This window comes from Rhinopithecus bieti, unplaced genomic scaffold, assembly GCF_001698545.2.
Source record: "Rhinopithecus bieti isolate Rb0 unplaced genomic scaffold, ASM169854v2 scaffold_38691, whole genome shotgun sequence".
Lineage (NCBI taxonomy): Eukaryota > Metazoa > Chordata > Mammalia > Primates > Cercopithecidae > Rhinopithecus > Rhinopithecus bieti.
Window position 1 is genome coordinate 917,398 of NW_016816690.1, and position 6,082 is coordinate 923,479.

Sequence of the window (6,082 nt, forward strand, 5' to 3'; positions counted from 1 at the left end):
AAAAAAAAAAAAAAAAAAGGAAGGTTAAATAAAGTAATGTAAAATGCACCTAGCATACAGGAGATACCTAGTTGAGTTAGCTATTAGCTCCTTATATATACATACACACACATATTTACGTATATACATATACACACACACATATATATACATATATACACACACATATATATACATATATATATATATTTCTTAACCAGGGATGTCTTTCCCCTTGTTGAGCAGGCAGTCTATGGCAAAGAGAAGCATAGATGTTTTTAAGTTCTAAAAACTCTGGAGGACTTCACTGTCATGAGTGCTCTATTAGAAAGGTGATCCTGTCATATTTGTATCAAGCAGCTAATTATTCTCTTTAGATCAAGAAAACAGTATTCTCTTTATCTCATTTATTCCTTACTGTAGGGGTTCTTAAGTCCTTTGGGGTTATATTTAACTTAGGCATCTGTAATCACATACAAATGACTTCATAGAGTTTACTGCAGTTCTGTTTCTGTGCTAGACTCTACAGAACTAGTCAATTCAGAAACATGAAAAAGTTTTCACCTGCCTTTTTAAAGAACAGATTTTTTTTTTTGAAACGGAGTTCCACTCCGTCGTCCAGACTGGAGTGCAATGGCACAGTCTCAGCTCACTGCAACCTCCGCCTTCCAGGTACCAGCAATTCTCTTGCCTCAGCCTCCCTAGCAGCTGAGATTACAGGCGCCCGCCACCACGCCCGGCTAATTTGTTTGTATTTTTAGTAGAGATGGGGTTTTGCCGTGTTGGCCAGGCTGGTCTCCAACTCCTGACCTCAGGTGATCCGCCTGCCTCGGCCTCCCAAAGTGTTGGGATTACAGGCGTGAGCCACTGCACCCAGCAAGAACAGACTTTTAATTAGACAACTGACAACTCCATGTCAATTGAATTTTTAAGCAACTGTTTCAGAAAGACATATTTACATAATAAATCTTTTATTATTCTGGCAAGATATACCAACCTTTTACCTTACACAAAAGTATATGCAATTAAATTTACATATAATTTTCTTCATATGCAAATAAAGCATTTAATTTTCAAGTGGAATTTTATCTCCCTAAACTCTGGTGGTGGTTATAAATTTTGTTTTATCACTTCCATGCTATGAATTTTTTTCCGTTATGATAAGAGATTTTTGTAATCAGCCACACACTTATTTCTGGTCCCCTTGTGACCAACAGAATGTCACTTTTTTGATAACTGAGGGGTCATGACCTGGGGCCACAGAATAAAGAGGATTGATTATACCATCCAGATTGTCTGCCATGAGTCTCTGGGAGCCTATATCGCACCTATTATAATAGTATTAAATAGTAGTCTCGGGCCGGGCGCTGTGGATCACACCTGTAATACCAGCATTTTGGGAGGCCAAAGTGGGCGGATCATTTAAGGTCAGGAGTTCCAGACAAGCCTGGGCAACATGGTGAAACCCCGTCTCTACTAAAAATACAAAAATTAGCCAGGTATGGTGACATATGCCCGTAGTCCCAGCTGCTTGAGAGGCTGAGGCATGATAATCGTTTGAGCCCGGGAGGCAGAGGTTGCAGTGAGCCAAGATCTCATCATTGCACTCCAGCCTGGACGACAGAGCAAGACTCCATCTCAAAAAAAAAAAAAAAAAAAAAACAAATAGTAGTCTGTTGGCCTACCTTGTGCATTTTGTTCCATCAGAAAAATTTATTGACATTTGTGTTTCAAATAGGAAAGCCTCTTTTCTCTTATGTGTGAATTAGTGATATTTATACTATATGTGAGTTTGATTCCTGGCCTTTCTTTTATAATCAGGAGTTTTTGGAGTCCAGGTGGCTTTGAACTAAACAGCGGCCCTTGTTTAGCTCCTTAACCCTTACTTTGAGAAAGCCCTATATACATTTTAAATAACACATTTAGATATGCTTTAAAGCAAGAATGTACTTAGATATGCTTTAAACCATAAGCAACAAATGTATCTATAAAAAAACAGTATTACTGAACTCCAAAAACCAGGAAGTTCTTAAAATAGTGTTTGTCAAAGAGAAACTACTATCTTACAAAAGGAATGACTGAAGTATGTTCAGTTGTTTTAAACTGTTCAACAAATATACACACTTCTTTTGTAGATGTAGTGAACTCCTTTGTTTACTGGAACCCACAGTGTCCAAAGCTGTTACTTTGCCTGGTGAATAGGTAGGATATTTAATCTTTATTTTAAAAATATTTTCATTTAGTAAAGCAGCAGTTGCTGTGTTGGCAAAAGTGTGAATTTCATTTCCTGTCTGTGGTGTAGCCCACTCATCCTGTCACTCAGACATTTTGTTTTAGGTTGTTCCCGTAATGTGAGTGGAACAGAGTGACCCACAGTAGGGTGGCATGTGAACACCACGGATGTAACAAGAGACAAGGCTTGTGCAACAGACCACAAGAGAGCAATGCTTTATTTAAAGATGAAAACAAAACAAAATCAAGGCACCCCACCCCAGCCAGCATGCAAATTTTTAAAGTGACATCTGTGGATTCTTTTGTTTTTAGAAGACATGTTTCAGTCTATTTGGCAGGTTACCTCAAAGGTTTTATTAGCTTCATGGACTTTATTAAAGGATAAAATTGAATCAATGTCTGATAACATTATAGAGGTGATTTAATTTCATTTGCTAATCTATCATCAAACATTTTAAAGTCCATTAATCTGCCACATATATTGAGTTCTATAATGATTATTTTTACATGTGAGACTTGTCCTAAATTACAGTTTCTGCTACAGTGACAGGACAGATATACAGTGTGGAAAAAACCTGGGATAAATTCATTCATCCATCACCTGTTGTTCAAGCAGCTAATATGTGCCTTACACTGTTTCCAGTGCTGCGGCTGCAGTGATGTGCAAAATTAAGTCCTTGCTCTCATGGAGCTTATATTCTACTATAGGAAGGTAACCACAAGTATGCATGTGAATAAATATAATTTTAGTTTATGATAAATATTCTGAAGGAAACAAAACAGAACAACAGGATAAAGTATGATTGGAATTGGGGGAAGGAGCAGTGATATTGGAGCTGAGACTTACATAGTAACAGGCCATGACAAAAGTATTCCAAGTAGAGAACAGAGAGCACAAAGGCCCTGAAACATTGAAGAAACAGAAAGAAGAATCACAGATCATGGTAAACAAAAGGGGAGATGATGTAAGATCTAGGAGTAGTCCTGTAGTATGTTACAGGGCCTTGAAGACCAAGCTAAAGACTGGCTTTTTTATTTATAAGTACAAAAGGAAGCCTTTGGAGGGTTTTAAGCAGGGAAGTGACACTGTATGATCTATATGATTTTTAAGTCACTCTGGTTGTTGTTTGGTGAGTAGATGATGGAGGGCAGAAGTGGTTGCAGATAGACCTGTTAAGAAGTTTTGTTTTTTCTTTTTTTCTTTTTTTTTTTGATACAGTGCCTGGGGTTTGTTTCACTTCAGGGGCAAAGTAAATGGGTGAGGATGTAGAAGAAACAAAATTTGCCACAAAGTAAAGCTTGAATGTGATGGGAACACGGGGCCTTACTATAGTATTCCCTCTACTTTTGTGAATGTTTGACATTTTCTGTAATAAAAGGCTTTTTTAAGAAAAACTTTTTAAATAGTGGTCCAAGTAAGGAATGATGTGCCATGGACCAGTGTGATAGTGGTGATAGGAATAAGTGGGCAAGTTCAAGATATATTTGAAATTAAAGCTGGCCGGGCGCAGTGGCTCACGCCTGTAAGCACTTTGGGAGGCCGAGACAGGTGGATCACGAGGTCAGGAGATCGAGACCATCCTGGCTAACATGGTGAAACCCTGTCTCTGCTAAAAATATAAAAAAATTAGCCGGGTGTGGTGGCGGGCGCCTGTAGTCCCAGATACTCGGGAGGCTGAGGCAGGAGAATGGCGTGAACCCGGGAGGCGGAACTTGCAGTGAGCCAAGATCACGCCACTGCACTCTAGCCTGGGTGACTGAGTGAGACTCCGTCTCAAAAAAAAAAAAAAAAGTAAAGCTCACAGGAATTGCTAATGGATTAGATATATATTATAGGAAGGAAAGACACTAAGGATGACTATTAGGTGTTTTGCCTAAACAACTGGGAGAATGAGGCTGGAGAACTAGGCCAGAGATTGACTTGAGGGTGGGGGAACTCAAGAATTTAGTTTTGGCAATGTGAATTTAACATGCCAATTAAGATTTCCAAGTGGAAATATTGAGTAGACAATGTCATTTACAATCCGCTAGCTAACCTTCAATAGCAGTGCTATACTCAAAAGCAATTTAGAATCCTCTATTAGGTATTTCTAAACTTGGCCTTCATGAGTTAAGTTCTATCCTTTCAGATTCTGTGAGAAACTTGATGGATAACTTGAAAGGCTTATTTAGTTTATTGATATGAAATAATTTAGATTTATTTTCTGGTTATATATGGGTATCCACTAGTTTTTTTTGCTTTTTTTTTTTTTTTTTTAAGAGACAGAGTCTTGCTCTGTCATCCCAGCTGGAGTACAATGGCGCCATCATAACTCACTATAATCTCGAACTCCTAGGCTCAAGCGATCCTCGCACCTCACCCTCCTGAATAGCTAGGACTACAGGCAAGTGATACCACCCCCAGCTAATTTTTAAAATATTTTTTTGGAGATGGAGTCTCACTGTGTTGCCTAGTCTAGTCTTGAACTCCAAGCCTCAACCAGTCCTCTTGGCTTGGCGTCCCAAAGTGCTGAGATTACAGGCATGAACCACTGTGACTAGATCAGTAATTTTATTTTGAATAGCCGCTATCCTCAGCAGTTATTCTGCACCTTCATTATCATCTTGTGAATGACAAACTCCAGTGGGTTAAACACACTTCCGGGCCGGGCGCGGTGGCTCAAGCCTGTAATCCCAGCACTTTGGGAGGCCGAGACGGGCGGATCACGAGGTCAGGAGATCGAGACCATGCTGGCTAACACGGTGAAACCCCGTCTCTACTAAAAATACAAAAAAAAAAATTAGCCGGGCACGGTGGCGGGCGGGCGCCTGTAGTCCCAGCTACTCGGGAGGCTGAGCCAGGAGAATGGCATGAACCCGGGAGGCGGAGCTTGCAGTGAGCTGAGATTCGGCCACTGCACTCCAGCCTGGGCGACAGAGCGAGACTCCGTCTCAAAAAAAAAAAAAAAAAAAACCACACTTCCTGCCCACTACTTCTTTTCACTGAGTATGGGGATGCAAGTTGGCAGTAGTAAAATTTTGAGGTAATACTTTACTGTGGTGTATATTTTAAACATAAATCTTTTTTGCAAACTTTGGACCTATTAGTAGCTAAATATTGTAGCATACTTCACATCTGATTAGGACAGTATTGAAACATCATTACTGATAACCTTCTACTAATCTACTTATAATAACTAATATTTATTAAGGGCTTTTTACTGTATACTAGGCACCACTTTAAGACGCTCTGTTCTCATTGGCTCTTCACAACAACTTCATTTTATTATCCCTGTTTTACAGATAAGGAAATTTAGGCCTACTCTGGTAGGAAGAAGTAAAGCTAGGATTCAAACTCAGACATTCTGGTTTCAGAGCCTCTGCTCTTAACTGCCGCCATGTAATGTATATAGAATATCGTAAGTTTTGGCTGGGCGCAGTGGCTCACACCTGTAGTTCTAGCAGTTTGGGAGGCCAAGGCGGGTGGATCACATGAGGTCAGGAGTTCAAAACCAGCCTGACCAACATGGTAAAATCCTGTCTCTGTTAAAAATACAAAAATTAGGCCGGGCGCGGTGGCTCAAGCCTATAATCCCAGCACTTTGGGAGGCCGAGACGGGCGGATCACGAGGTCAGGAGATCGAGACCATCCTGGCTAACACGGTGAAACCCCGTCTCTACTAAAAAATACAAAAAACTAGCCGGGCGAGGTGGCGGGCGCCTGTAGTCCCAGCTACTCGGGAGGCTGAGGCAGGAGAATGGCGTAAACCCGGGAGGCAGAGCTTGCAGTGAGCTGAGATCCGGCCACTGCACTCCAGCCTGGGCGACAGAGCGAGACTCCGTCTCAAAAAAAAAAAAAAAAAAAAACCACAAAATTAGGTGGTCGTGGTGG

General features: G+C 40.6%; 1 protein-coding gene across 5 annotated transcripts in view; it reads left to right on the forward strand.

Moving 5' to 3' along the window:
* SSH2 (slingshot protein phosphatase 2) overlaps positions 1–6,082 on the forward strand; it is a 316,292-nt gene that overhangs the window by 228,939 nt on the left and 81,271 nt on the right. The gene's annotated exons all lie outside the window — the stretch shown is intronic.